General features: G+C 50.9%; 1 long non-coding RNA gene and 1 pseudogene across 1 annotated transcript; both read left to right on the forward strand.

Annotated features, from left to right (window-relative positions):
• Positions 1 to 4436: 4436 nt before the first annotated feature.
• LOC140213270 (uncharacterized) lies at positions 4437 to 5665 on the forward strand. The gene is made up of 2 exons (XR_011890228.1): positions 4437 to 4930; positions 5459 to 5665. It is a non-coding gene; the product is annotated as an uncharacterized lncRNA (long non-coding RNA).
• Positions 5666 to 6016: 351 nt separating this feature from the next.
• Positions 6017 to 7106, forward strand: LOC129384451 (uncharacterized; annotated as a pseudogene).
• Positions 7107 to 15733: the final 8627 nt, after the last annotated feature.

Below are 15733 nucleotides of genomic sequence, written 5' to 3' on the forward strand. Positions count from 1 at the left end.
ACATTATTAATAACATAGGACATAGTGACACTTTTATTCCGGTATGAAGGGGCGCAGCGCACCAACGGCACAAACCGCATGGAAAAGCTTCTTCTGCGGTGCTGTGCGAATGGACAAATGTGCACCGGCGACTGGTATGGCTACTGCGCACGGGCCGAGACCGGCCGCCTCCGAAAGCAACCAGGATATGCAGTGTGTTCGCCTTGTTTACACTAAAGCAACACTTATCCCGAATAACACCAGCTTTAATGGCGAGATGCGAACGCCTGGCATGAGAGATTGTTGACTTTCTGAAATATTTTTGGCATATATGCATATGGGCAGTGCGACACAGATGCGTGATGAACCTCTCCTCTTGTCCGTTGTGTTTTTGACTGGCTTTTCCCTTAAAGTATGTACCAACTGGCCCGGATTTCAACCTTTATGCGTGATGAAGAATGAACGATATATGTCCGTGTCGCGAGTGTGAGAGAATCACACATATACGCTAAGAATGCTAACTTACCAACTCGCCCAATTTGCTGTGTTGCTTGTACGATTGTTCTGACTACGCGAGTCAGTGGGTTTAAACATTGCCATTTGTTGGGCGTGTTGGTAAACTGAAAGCATATCTAGCGCCAACAAACAAGGACGGAATCCCTTCCGTGCTTGTTTGCTGGCGCTAAGTATGCTTTCAGTGGGTTTAAGACAGTGTAAATACTAGCAGGTACAATCTGCCCACTGCACCCTGGTTTTCTCTCTCTTGTTCTTGATTTTATTTTTTGTAGGCTTTGTAGTTTTCACGTAACGTTGATTGATGTGCTAGTGTTCATTTTGCGCAGTAAGCGAAAACCCCATGCTCCCGCTTATTAGACAGCTGTGATAGCTTCAGCATTTACTGACTGTAATATCTTGCTTGTTAAATTGACGTTGGTCGACATGAGGAATGTAAAATTCTACCTGTATGCTTAAGAAGCACTGTGTTACAGTAACTTGAACTGAGCAGTATGAAGAGATCAAGAAAAATGCGTTCCCATATTACAGTCTACAATGTGTGAATAGTTACGTTGCAAGTTTGCGATCTTGGTGTGATTAGTGCAATAAAAATAAGCTGCTGTTACTCTTAATAGCTTGTTGCCTTTCCAGTTGCTTTGAGTTCTGCCCCCCAAAGCTCCAAGAACCAGCACTCTTGCCCTACTTCCAGCAGCCATTGGTCATCCATTCCCTTGTACGAAATAGATTTGATCTACAAACTCCTGCATCTTGAATCTTTTTCCACTTGGAGATTTGCTGCTATGAAGCAGCTGTTTAGTCTGTGGTGTGAATGAATATACGTTTAAATCTACGTGTGCACCGCATACATCGAAATGGTACAGCTGCTGTGAACGACGGTTAGTGATGCATCACGCTGTTTAACGGTCACTGACATAACTGCAGTAACGATAGTTGGCTTGGCAACGATCATTAATCGACTGGTTTCGGCAGCCAAAATGCGCTTACATAATTGTCCACTTTACATGTGTGAAGTTTTCTTTAAAGGGACACTAAAAGCAAATACTAAGTCAAGCTTTAAAGTGATAGATTAGTGCTTGGGAATCTCTAAGGCGTCAATATCGCGAACAGAGCTGTAATAATCAATATATTGAGGTAAATGCAGGACATTAGAGACTCCTTCGGGACGCGATCACCGAATGGAGTGTCCGTGCCCACTGCCTCACCCCGCGGGCAGCCAGTGGCGGAGTGTAAACAAACTAGACCGCACTCCGCAATGCTGGCATGCTTAGGGGACAAACGCGTACAACACTCGTTAAGAAACCTCCGTTGTGCCTAGGCAGACACGCAGAGGACGACGCAACGAGCTATGGAAAGACGAATGATAGGTGTAACGTTAAGGGATAAGAAAAGAGCAGATTGGGTGAGGGAACAAACGCGAGTTAATGACATCTTAGTTGAAATCAAGAAAAAGAAATGGGCATGGGCAGGACATGTAATGAGGGGGGAAGATAACCGATGGTCATTAAGGGTTACGGACTGGATTCCAAGGGAAGGGAAGCGTAGCAGGGGGCGGCAGAAAGTTAGGTGGGCGGATGAGATTAAGAAGTTTGCAGGGACGACATGGCCACAATTAGTACATGACCGGGGTTGTTGGAGAACTATGGGAGAGGCCTTTGCCCTGCAATGGGCGTAACCAGGCTGATGATGATGATGAGACACGCAGATAGATATTCAAGGAGCAAAGGCCCCCAGATTTTCTCTCTCGCACCCTTCTCGCGCCTCCGCAGAAACACCGAGCGCCGTGAAAAGCGTCACGTCTCGCTACCTACTAGCAATTGTAAAAACACCCCCGGGACATTCAAGCACTCGCCCGATGACGAAAGCACTCCTCAGTTAAATATTGCCACTAGTGCTCAACTACTCGCTGCAAAAAAACATCTTTGTGTTGTATTATAAAATTAAATAAAATGCTATTTGTCCAGTTCTATTTCATTTTCAGAAAAAAAAAATGGCCAGGCTTAGCTTGGTTAAGCCAAGAATGCGTTGCATATTGCGCGCGAGTTGGGGCCCAGCTTTTCCTCCGGCTGTCGTGACGTCACGTCACGTGGTTGCGCTAAAGGTCAATGGTGGCTGCCCGGCCGCGCCCAAGGGCTGAACTGAGTGATTGCAATATGCAACGCATAAAACTCTAGTGTAGGGGTATGAGCCACTATGATGGCTCATACCCCCAATGGTGGCTGCGCGGCCGCGCCCAAGGGCTGAACTGAGTGATTTCAATATGCAATGCATAAGAAAGAACTAATTGACGATGCCGTGGACAACGATGCAGGCGGTCGAACGGTTTCATTTGCGCTCGACTCTGCGCCGCCCAAGCTTTCGCGTTTCAGTGCTTTCCTGCTCGCGTAGTGCAGCTCTGGTTTTGCTGGCTCGCGAAACTCGCACAAACTTCCAGTAGCAGAGAATTCAACTTCCATGTGATGTCACAGGATGGATGGATGGAAAACTTTATTTGGTCCTGCAAGTAGTGATAATTAACCACTAAGTGGGCCGCTCCCACGTCGGGACCGGAAGGCCAAGCCTCACGGCCACGTCGTGAGCCTGCTGGACAGCCCAGAATTGTTGATCCAGGTCCGGGCTGCGAAGTGCAGCCTCCCACCTGGACGCATCCTTGATCGCCGAGCCTTCAATTCTTTCGCAAGACCAGAGCATGTGTTCGAGCGTGGCTAAAGCGCCACAATCTTGGCAATAAGGCTCTGTATACGTCTCCGGATAAAACATGTTCAGTCTCCGTGGGCAAGGATAAGTACCAGTCTGTAGTAAGCGTAATGTAAGTGCCTGAGCCCTGTTTAGTTTAGGATGCGGCAAACCGTAAACCCTGCGATTAAGAAGGCAATACTTTGTGCCACACACAATTCAAATGGGAGATGCGGTACTCCTTAAGCGACACTCGCCTCTCTCCCATGCGACGACCTACGAGCCTGTCCCCTACAGGGTGACGAGAATTCAAAGGACAGCTGTAACCGCCGAGCGAGACGGCAGGAGGGTTTTAAGAAATGCGTCGTTCTTCAAATGTATCAAAGTAGGTCAGCAGCATAGTCCAGCACTCGAAGACTGGGACGACTGCATCACTCCAACAGGTGTAACCCAGAGTGACAACACAGGGTTTAGATCCTCTTCACTTGGAAGCAACAAAGCATCCCAACCGAATGCAGGGCGAAACCCGGACCGTCAAGCCCGCAATACCCAGCCGAAGATTTTTTCAGATTTCATCGTCGGCCAAGTGCAGTCTGAATAAAAGTCTGGGGGGATGTAGCATCGCCAAGAAAAGCCAACCCACAAGCAGCGCCCCCTATGCGCATTACAGAAGAATCCTGGTGCGACAACTGGGCGGAGAGGGGGAGGGCCACGGGAAGCGCGGCGCTCGACACGGTGTGGAATAAACGTTCCTTTGAGTTTTACTCGAGTCCAGTCTTCTTATCTGGAATAGAGATAACTCCCGCGCCTGGAGCAGTCACTACAAACTGGCGACGAGGATCATTCAACTTCAAGAAGCCCACACGGCACCAGAAGAGGCCAAGAAACAAATCAGCGGACGCCAATCAAGAAAACATGGCTGTGGCTTAGCTAAGGTTAAGCCCAGGATGCGAAGCATACTAGCCTTTATTTTAGTTGTTGAACCACTGTTTAGCCTGGTGAACTGCTGTTGCTTGGCTATATTTGGTTCGGCTAGACGAAGAAAGAACTCATGCGTTACTCTGCTTCGCCTTCAAGAGTGGAACGCGATAGCGTTCCCGTCGACCCGCCAAGGGGTGTAAGACAATGGGCTACGGCGCAGCGACTACGCGCCCCGCATTGGACGCGGTGAGCGTCGAGCTACGCAGCGTTCGGCGCGGCAACGAAATGTGCGCCTGAGCAAGCGACGCACGCCTGAGCCTTAGAAACAGCTCGTTGAACACCGCATTCACTAGAGGCGCTTTTGTACCGCTTCGAAGCATCGTACTCGTGGCTCAGTGGTAGCGTCTCCGTCTCACACTCCGGAGACCCTGGTTCGATTCCCACCCAGCCCATCTTGCAAGAGTTGAGCCAAAGCCACCTAGAAAAAGCGCAGCTGCTTATATACCGCCGCGACGCCGCGAGTTGGAGCCCCGTTTCTCCTCTGTCGTGACGTCACGGTGTCACGTGGTATTGAAGGCGACACCGCCGCGCCTGAGGAGCTGGGTTGAGCTCCAGTAAAATGCTTCGCATAAAAATGGCTGTGGCTTAGCTAAGGTTAAGCCCAGGATGCGAAGCATACTAGCCTTTATTTTAGTTGTTGAACCACTGTTTAGCCTGGTGAACTGCTGTTGCTTGGCTATATTTGGTTCGGCTAGACGAAGAAACAACTCATGCGTTACTCTGCTTCGCCTTCAAGAGTGGAACGCGACAGCGTTCCCGTCGACCCGCCAAGGGGTGTAAAGTATAAACCCCATGCAAGCGATCTTGCACGCGACAGCGACAAGCGACGCGATGGAGATGGCTGTCGCGTTTGCTCGTCGCCTACAAGTTGCACCCCATGCGAGCGATGACTTCGAGCGACGTCTCCCCAGTGTTGCCGGTATGAGGGCAGCAATATAGGCGCCGAAACTAGCGTCACGTGTGCTTTATTAACTTAAGTTGATGTATTTTACTGTAAAAAGTAGCACAAAATATTTCTGAAAGCCTTGCTGTAGGTTCTTATCCTTGCACCTATAAAAATTCAATCGTTTGCTCGTTCCGTGCGACAATCGGAAGTACTGGAGTTATGTACATCCAGTTCCGGCTTTGCGCTATTGGCTAGTCGCTCATAGCACTTCCGGGCGACGAGCGACGAATTCTAGATTTGCAAAACCGAGCGATCGCGCGACAAGACCGAGCGATCTGTTCAAGCGACCGCCCGATCCGTCGCGCGAACCCGTCGCTCGTCGCTGTCGCGCACAAAATCGCGCTAATGGGGTTTAGCCTTTAGACAATGGGCTACGGCGCAGCGACTACGCGCCCCGCATTGGACGCGGTGAGCGTCGAGCAACGCAGCATTCGGCGCGGCAACGAAACGTGCGCCTGAGCAAGCGACGCACGCCTGAGCCTTAGAAACAGCTCGTTTCTAAGGCAACACCGCATTCACTAGAGGCGCTTTTGTACCGCTTTGAAGCATCGTACTCGTGGCTCAGTGATAGCGTCTCCGTCTCACACTCCGGAGACCCTGGTTCGATTCCCACCCAGCCCACCTTGCAAGAGTTGAGCCAAAGCCACCTAGAAACAAGCGCAGCTGCTTATACCGCCGCGACGCCGCGAGCGACGGCGCGAGTTGGAGCCCCGTTTCTCCTCTGTCGTGACGTCACGGTGTCACGTGGTCAGCCTTGAAGGCGACGCCGCGAGTTGGAGCCCCGTTTCTCCTCTGTCGTGACGTCACGGTGTCACGTGGTATGGCATGGGGTCACTAAAGGTCATTGAAGGCGACACCGCCGCGCCTGAGGAGCTGAGTTGAGCTCTAGTAATATGCTTCGCATAAAAAAAGCCACGCAAGATGGAAGCCATGCTGCCCGCCTTCCCGCCATTCGACCCGTACACGGACCTGACGTCGCTCGCACAGCGGTGGACGAAATGACAAGCCCGTTTTGACAACTTCCTACTAGCAGCAAACATACAGAATGCAGCCCGCAAACGCGCTATGCTGCTACACTACGCAGGAGATGCGGTGCACGACATTTTTCTGACGCTTCCGGATCGATCGAGGCACGGACTATGAAACGGCAGTCGCGAAGCTGAACGCACATTTCGCACCAAGAAAGAACGCGGTCTACGAGAGGCATGTTTTTCGTCAAGCAAAACAAAGCTCCGAAGAAACAGTGGACCAATTTCAAGTCCGACTCAGAAAGTTGGCTGCGATATGCGAGTTTGCGAACGAAGAACAAGAAATCGTATCGCAAATAATAGAAGGCACCAATTCAGCTAAGCTGCGCCGCAGTGCATTACGAGAGCGCGATGTCACGCTGGAGAAAATCATGGAAATGGGCCACAGCCTCGAGACAGCAGAGTTTCAAGCAACCACCATGGAAGGCCGCGAGCGCGTCGAACCTGTGCAGAAAGTCACAAAGAAGAAGCAATGGCGGCGCAGTGCACCTTCGAGCAACCAGTCAGAACACAAGCTGTCGGGCAATCGTCCAGAGAACAAGCAAGCTCAGAAGTGCAGCTGTTGTGGAGGAGCGTGGCCTCACAAAGGAGGGAAATTGAGCTGTCCAGCATGGGGAGCTACATACCACAAGTGTCAAAAGAAAAACCACTTCGCCAAGTTCTGCAGACAAAGACCCACTGTACACTCCATTGACGTCACGGGCACCCCCGCAAGCACACAACAGGACACAAGCGTGGAGGATTGCGTCTTTCACGCGCAGAATCACAGGCAAGGATTACCAGTGGTAACAGTCAAAATCAACGCCACACCACGTGAGCTTTGTGTGGATTCTGGAGCAGGTGTCGACGTCATCGGAGAGACAACGTGGCAAAATCACCTACAGACGATGCAGCTAGAGCATGCAACCACAAAGCTGGTACCATATGGAGTCACCCAAGAAATCCTGTCATGGGAAAGTTCTCTGCAACGTTCCGTGCTCTAGACCAAGTCATCGAAGCGACAGTGTACGTCGTAAAAGGGACACATCGATCGATTTTGAGCTACAAGACAGCCTCTGATCTAAAGCTCATCACAATACTTCAGCTGGTCACAGAACACAGTAGTGTTGACGCAAAGAAAGAGTTTCCAAAGCTGTTTGGCAAGGTCGGTCGGCTCAAGAACTTTCAAGTAAAGCTGAACATCTCACAAGACGTCCAACCAGTCGTGCGACAACACCGTCGCATTCCTTTCCAGATGAGAAAAGCGCTGGAGACCGAGCTCACACGCCTGGAGGAGCTAGACATCATATAGAAAGTAACAGGACCAACACCTTGGGTGTCACCGATCGTCATTGTTCCCAAATGCCATGATCCCAACGCAGTCAGAATGTGTGTCGACATGCGAGAAGCCAACGTGGCCATTGCTAGAGAAAGACATGTCATGCCCACAGTAGAAGATGTTATCAGCATTCTGTACGGAGCCGCCTACTTTTCAAAGTTGGACCTGAAAGAGGGCTACCATCAGCTCGAGCTTGCTGAAGAATCCAGGGTGATAACAACGTTCTCTACACACTGTGGTCTGAGGAGATACAAAAGACTATTGTTTGGTGTCAATGCCGCCGCAGAGATTTTTCAAGACGCCATAAGGCAAGTACTTCCGGATGAGGACGGAATCATCAATGTCAGTGACGACATCCTCATCTCTGGACGCACCATAACAGAGCTCGACCGAAGACTGCGTCTGGTGTTGAAGCACCTGGAAGATGCCGGGCTGACTTTGAATGAAAACAAGTGCGTCCTAGGCACTAACAAGCTGAAATTCTTCGGACACGTGTTTTCATCTGCAGGAGTCAGTGTGGACCCAGAAAAGGTTAAAGCAGTAGCCAGAATGACAGCACCAAAAACCCCAACCGAGGTTAGAAGCCTCCTTGGCATGGTAAACTATTGCTCTAGATTCATTCCTCGCTTAGCCCAAATGGTGGATCCATTGAGGAAGCTCACACATGCCGGCACAGAATTCTGCTGGAACGAAGCGCACCAGAAGGCCCTAGATGACGTGAAGAAAGAAATATCTGGAATGCGCACCCTAGCATACTTCGACGACACAAAAGAGACCCACGTCATCACTGATGGTGGACCAGAAGGTATAGCGGGAGTGCTGGCTCAAGAAGGTCCAAGCGACAAAAGCCGCAGCATTCTGGCGTACTTCAGCAGAGCATTGACACCAACGGAGAGAAGATATCCTCACATCGACCGTGAAATGTTGGCCATAGTGGCAGCTATTGAACTTTTTCACATCTACCTCGCAGGGAGAAAGTTCACGGTGAAGACAGACCACCTGCCTTTGGTGTCTATCATTCGAAAGTCCAGCACAAAGCTCTCAGCAAGGCTTGAACGACTGAGCCTGAGGTTACAGCATTACACCTTCGAGATTGAACACATTGCAGGGAAGAACAACCCTGCAGACTACCTGTCAAGGCATGCACCACCTACCGACAGTGTCGTCCCCAGTGAAGAAGCAAGTGCGATTGAAGAGTATGTCTCCTTCATCGTGGAATCAGCTGTTCCACAGGCACTGACTTTGCAAGAAATCGAGAAAACGTACGCAAAAGATGCTCAGATGCAGCTTTTGATCAAGGCTCTGCGAACGAACAACCCAACGACTTGTGACGACATGTGGAAAAGCGACAGGCTGAAACCATTTGCTCAAATCAAGGACGAGCTCACAGTTGCCGAAAACGACATTGTGCTAAGAGGGACGAGATTGATAATTCCTGAACAAGCACAGGCTCAAGTCATTCGTCTAGTACACAGAGGTCACCAAGGAGTGGTGAAGACCAAACAAATGATTAGAGAAAAAGTGTGGTTTCCGGGGATTGATAAGAAAGTAGAGGTGGCTATAAAAGACTGTGAAGCATGCCAGAGAACCGTGGTTGAAAACAAGACATCACCGCTAATCATGACACCCCTTCCAAATGGACCATGGCAGCAGACTTTGCTGGCCCCCTACCTGGCAATAAGTACGTTCTAGTGGTTGTCGACGAGTACTCGCGTTTTCCTCTGACAGCAGCACTATCCTCGCTAAGTTCAATATCTGTGACGGAGAAACTAAGCGAAATGTTCACAGTACACGGAATGCCACAGACACTAAAGACAGACAATGGACCTCCCTTCTTCGGGAAGGAGTTTGCAGAGTTCATGAAATCTTGTGGAATTCACCATCATCGCGTCACTCCTCTGTGGCCTCAAGCCAATGGAGAGGTCGAAAGATTCATGAGAAATGTTAAAAAGCTGGTGAAGAGTACTGGTGCTGAGCAGAGAGACTGGCAAGCGGAGCTAAACGAATTCCTTCTAAACTACAGGGCAACACCTCACTCAACAAGAGATTTCACGCCTGCTGAACTGCTGTTTGGACGAAAGATCAAAACGAAGCTTCCTGAAGTTCCAGAGAAGCGCATGCATGCGAAGCTGGCAGAAACAGATGTAAAGAAGAAGCAACAAATGAAGGCCTATACTGATGACAGAAAACACGCTGTGCCACACACAATTCAAATGGGAGATGCGGTACTCCTTAAGCGACACTCGCCTCTCTCCCATGCGACGGCAGGAAGTCAACAACAATACAACAACACATCCTAGACGAAGATGAAAACAGACTGGAAGGAGAGGCAGCAATAAATTACATCCAAAAGTAACAGGGTGACGAGAATTCAAAGGACAGCTGTAACCGCCGAGCGAGACGGCAGGAGGGTTTTAAGAAATGCGTCGTTCTTCAAATGTATCAAAGTAGGTCAGCAGCATAGTCCAGCACTCGAAGACTGGGACGACTGCATCACTCCAACAGGTGTAACCCAGAGTGACAACACAGGGTTTAGATCCTCTTCACTTGGAAGCAACAAAGCATCCCAACCGAATGCAGGGCGAAACCCGGACCGTCAAGCCCGCAATACCCAGCCGAAGATTTTTTCAGATTTCATCGTCGGCCAAGTGCAGTCTGAATAAAAGTCTGGGGGGATGTAGCATCGCCAAGAAAAGCCAACCCACAAGCAGCGCCCCCTATGCGCATTACAGAAGAATCCTGGTGCGACAACTGGGCGGAGAGGGGGAGGGCCATGGGAAGCGCGGCGCTCGACACGGTGTGGAATAAACGTTCCTTTGAGTTTTACTCGAGTCCAGTCTTCTTATCTGGAATAGAAATAACTACCGCGCCGGGAGCAGACAATACACACCGAACTTCGAGTTTTTGTGCTACGGCGCAACCGTGGAGCGCAAGGTGCAGCCACGAAAGGGTCGCCCACGGCACGGTCGCCCACGGCACAGCCACCCCCAGACACGCCTCCCGGCGACCGCTCCCCATGCAGCACGTCGGGCGCAGCCGGGAGATGCACGGCCGGCCCTCTCTCATGAAGCACATCCGGGACAGCTGGAGAATGGGTGGGCGGTTGCCCCAGTTGAGGAGAAACTTCTGCTCCAGCAGGACGAAGTGGCGCCGTCTGCGCAAGGCGCAAGTGGTCATTGTGTCGGCACCATGTCGAACCATCTTGACAAAGAACCTAGGCCGACGGTGGATTGACGTCTGAAACACTGGCAGGTGCCCATGGTGCACCTGTGCGGAAGTTTCTCGCATACACTTTATCTCCTGGTTGGAGTAATAGAGCCTGCCGAGACCCTCTGTCAGCATTCAACTTCTGTTTCAGTTGTTTAAATGGCACCGATGCTTGTAGGCTAGGCCGCAGGACATCCAGAGGAGTCTTGAACATTCTCCCCATTAGGAGCTCACATGGTGGCCGACCAGTTACTTCATGTGGGGTTGTCCGATAATGAAATAAAAACCTGAAATCTGTGTCTTGAAGTCGCCAGAGCCAGACTTCTTGAGTTTGTTCTTTACAGTCTGTACCACTCGTTCTGCTGCACCGTTGGAAGCGGGGTGATACGGTGGTACAAGCATGCGGCGTATTCCGTTTCGAGTCAAGAACTCAAGGTACTGTGCACTGGTAAACGCAGGGCCATTGTCAGAAACTATTACGTCAGGGAGGCCATGCTGAGCGAATGCAATTCTCAGGGCAGAAATGGTAGCTTCTGCAGATGTGGATGTCACAGGGAAAACTTCTATCCACCTCGAGAAAGCATCCGCGATGACTAAGAACGTGTGTCCTAGAAATGGTCCCCCGAAATCAATGTGGAGCCGTGACCAGGGCCGGTGCGGAAACGGCCATGGCATCTGTGGGACCGGCTGCGCAGCCCGTTGTTGAGCCTGGCACGTAGCGCAGCTTTTCACACTGTTAACAATGTCATTGTTTATGTCTGGCCACCAGACGTGGCTCCTGGCAATCATTTTGCTTTCTTCAATACCAGGGTGACTGGCGCGAAGTACTCCAAGAACTTGGGCCTGCAGTGATTTGGGAATTACTACTTGTGACCCCCATAGTAGGCAGCCTTCATGGAGACTGAGTTCTGAGCTTCTTGTGCTGAAAGGGTTCCACTCTGGCCCAGCTGGAAGGCTCTCTGCTTTCAATGCAGAATGCACAACGTGACCCAGAACTGGATCGTTCCTGGTAGCTCGTGCCACCACAGCAGGTGAAAGTAGTCGTGAATAGGCCTCCTCCAACATGAAAATCTCGGCAGGGGAAGGTAGTGTGGTGCTGTCGTTAGGTAGTGACAGTCTGCTAAGAGCATCAGCAGAGCCAAGCTCTCTTCCAGGCTTGTATACAAGTGCGTACTTGTACGCAGATAACTTGAGAGCCCACCGGACTAATCTTGGTGATGCTTGCACAGGGACAGGCTTGTTGGCACCCAGCAGTCCGAGGAGTGGCTTGTGGTCAGTGTATGCTTCAAACGGTATGCCCCACAAGTACTGGTGGAACCGCTCTACACCAAACACGAGTGCCAGGGTCTCCCTGTCAAGTTGACTGTAATTTCGTTCTGCTTTTGACAAGCTCCGTGAGGCAAAAGCAATGGGATGTTCTCGGCCATCAGCATCTTTGTGGGCCAGAACTGCACCTATGCCATAAGGTGATGCGTCACAGCTGAGGCACACAGGCGTGTCAGGGCGGAAATGTACGATAACTGGAGCTGAGGCCACCAGGTGTTTGCAGGCTGTGAATGCATCTTGCTGGTCCTGCCCCCGCTCCCATTTCTTTCCATCACAAAGAAGAGAGTGTAGGGGAGAAAGAAGTGCAGAAAGATTAGGCAAAAAACGTCGATGAAAATTGACAAGTCCCAAGAAACTGAAGTTCTTTGACGTCTTTTGGCACAGGGGCATGCAGAATGGCAGCCACCTTGTCGACGTTCGGGAAAGGCCTTCCTTGCTGATGATGTGCCCAAGATACTCCACTTGTGGCACGAAGAAGTGACACTTTTCGAGTTTCACTTTGAAGCCAGATTCTTGAAGCTTGCGAAGCACAGCACGAAGGTTGTTGAAATGCTCAGCATCATTAGCACCTGTGACAAGAATGTCGTCGAAATAGACGGTCACATGTGGGAGTCCTCTCAGCAAGTTCTCCATCTCACGTTGAAATATAGCAGGAGCTGACGAGACTCCAAAAGGCAAGCGGGTGTACTGAAACAACCCCATGTGTGTCGAAATTGTGACGTACTCTCTGGAGGGCTCATCAAGAACTACTTGCTGATACGCGCCGCGCAAATCCAATTTGGTGAATTTCTCACCGCCTGCAAGGACAGTCCACAGGTCCTCAATCCTTGGAATTGGATATTTGTCCACTGTTGCTACTGGGTTGATGGTGACACTAAAGTCTCCACAGATTCTAATGCGCCCATCCTTTTTTACCACAGGAACAATAGGTGCAGCCCACCTGGATGTTTTCACTGGAACAAGGATACCATCTCTTCTTAATCGTTGTATTTCTTGTGTGACTCCATCTGTTAAGACATATGGCAGAATGCGTGGCTTGAAGAACCGAGGTGGGGCATCTGAAGGAACATGTAAAGGCGCTTCAGCACCTTTGTACGTACCAAGACCTTCTTCGAACACCTCTGCGAAGTCTTGGACTAGGTGTTTGATGTCAGAAAGTGCATGTATATTTACTTCAACATTGGAGAGGCCGATGCCCAGCTCGCGCATCCAGTTGCGTCCTAGCAGAGTAGGTGAATTGTCCCCGGTCAGAAAAACGGGTAGATCCGCCTCCTTGCCATGAAACTTCACAAGGATGTCAGCCTTGCCTTCGACTTTTTTCAGTTCCCCGGAATAGCTTCGCAGAAACACTTGCGACGGCTGCACATTAACCGAAGGCAGAAGCTGTAGGAGCCGCGACTTGGCAATGACGGAGACGCTTGCCCCCGTGTCCACTTCCATGCGGAGCGGCTTGCCGCAAACGTCAATGGTGACGGTGAAAGGCGGAGGCGGTTCGGCGTATTTAATGTGCCCCATGTCGCAGACTTCTGAAGGAGAAACTGCAGCGGCATCTTCATATTTTACAGGGTGCGCGCGAAGGCGGTTGCTTGACGCCTGCGAACTTCGTGCAGTGGGCGAACGCTGCTCGTGAGGACTGCTGCTTCGGGCTTGGCTGTCCTTTCGTTTCGTATTGCAGACTTTCGCCAGATGACCCGTTTGTGGCAGTAATTGCAGACGGTCTTCACACGCTTGCACTCGGATGCAAGGTGTCCACCCCCGCAGCGATAGCAGGTGACGGCCTCGTAGCCTGACGAGACGCGGTGGGTCGAAAAGGTGCCGTTAGGGTTAGCTTGTGCAATCTCCCCGGCGTCCCTTTTCGCTGCTTCCATTGCTAGGGCTGTCTGCACGGCATCCTGGAAAGTGAGGTCCGCTTTTTCCAGCAATCTTGTTTGAATATCTGTGTTGTTCACACCACGTACAATACGGTCGCGTATCATGTCTTCTAGTTCGGCACCGAAGTTGCAATGCTCAGAGAGGCTTTTCAGCGCTGCAATGAACTCGCTGATAGATTCGCCTTCCGCGCGAACTCGGAAGTTGAAACGGAAACGCTGCACGACGGCATACGGCTTCGGGCAATAGTAGTTTCCAAGAACCAAAAGAATCTGTAGGAGCGTTTTGTCACTGGGCTTGTCGGGTTTCATCAAATTGCGAAGCAACGCATACGTCTTCTGTCCGCAACAACTGATAAATACGGACGTTTGTTTGTCTTCGGCGATATCGTTCGCCACGAAAAATGCTTCGAGTCGGTCCATATAGCAGGGCCAGTCATTTCCTCCGCCCTCGAATGGTTCGAGACTGCCGAAATTTGGCAGGTTGAACGGGTGGTCGAACCGTGCGGGAACGTAGACTCACTTGAAACGCAGCAGGCGCGGCATACCTGGCGATCGTGGACGCGTCGCAGCAGAAGCGTTCGAAGTAGGGTTAGCGTCCGGGTAGCGTCTCAGCCGTCCTAATTCCGAGGAATAGGTCGCAGGATGTAGCGACGCTTTCCGTAGTAGCTCCTGAAGTCCGTAGAGCAAGTCGTTGCTGTAGTATACAAGAAGGGGTTCTTCAAAAGTAGCATGGGCAGCAACTTGGACTCGTCGCGGTAGCAGCAGTAGCGGTCAAACAAGGATGCGTCTCAGCAGCGGTGAAGTCCCTGGTATCCATCACAGAAGTAGAATCCGAAGTAGCAGTATCGTAGCAGCAGTAATTAAGGATCGGACGTAGTGCGCGCAGCAGTAGAAGTCCTTTTCACCTCGTCGCCAGTTGATACAATTGAGTATGGCCCGCGAAACGCAGCCACCGAAGAAACAGGCCAGCACGCCTATTAGTGACAAACTCACATATTTATTGCCAGAACGCGACTACCGCGGCCCTTTATATATTGCCCGCTAGGCATGGCACAGCAGCAACGCAAAAAGCAGGGCTGCTAGGGGACGCTGCATTTAAGAAACCTTTAACACCGCGTCACCTTCCTCTCCTCGTTAAAAGAAGCATCGACGAAGCCAACCTTCTGATTCTCATCACGAATGAGTCTCAGCAGGCAAGCCCCCCTGGCCTTTCTTCTACTCACATTTCGCTCCGGATGCATGTTCCTGGGAACAGGCTTGACGTGATACCGATTACGGACCTTCAAGGGAATACCGACGTGAAGCTGCGAAATCTTCTCCTGAGGAACACCTAACTCTCTCAGAATCTGCCGACCCGCGCTAGTTGTAGAGAGACGCACCATCTGCGTCCTCTCCTGAGCTTCAGCTATCTCATCCAAGGTATTATGAATTCCCAGCTGGAGAAGTTGGTCGGTGCTGGTGCACAGTGGCACTCCCAACGCTTTCTTCGTGATCTTCCTAATCTGCGTGTCAAGCTTTCCTTCTCCGGTGGTTTCCACTTGCGCATGGCCGCCACATAAGTAAAGTGACACAATACAAATGCGTGCATAAGTCTAATCAGACTATCCTCCTTGAACCCCGTCTGCCTGTTGGTCACCCTCTTCACTAGGCGTACCGCATTTTCTGTCTTGGCAATGATCTTCTGGATCGTCAGCGTGTTGGCGCCGTTCGACTCAATCATCATCTCCAGAACCCTGATTTTATTTACCCTAGGTATGAGGTCGCCATTACTTGTACGAAGCTGAATGCTCAGCTGGTCCACGGGGATCCATTCCCTTGGCTTGGGTCCCCTTCTAGTGGGACTATACAGTAACAGCTCCGACTTGGAGGGGGAGCACCTTAACCCCGT

This window comes from Dermacentor andersoni, chromosome 9 (genome assembly GCF_023375885.2).
Source record: "Dermacentor andersoni chromosome 9, qqDerAnde1_hic_scaffold, whole genome shotgun sequence".
Taxonomy (NCBI): Eukaryota; Metazoa; Arthropoda; class Arachnida; order Ixodida; family Ixodidae; genus Dermacentor; species Dermacentor andersoni.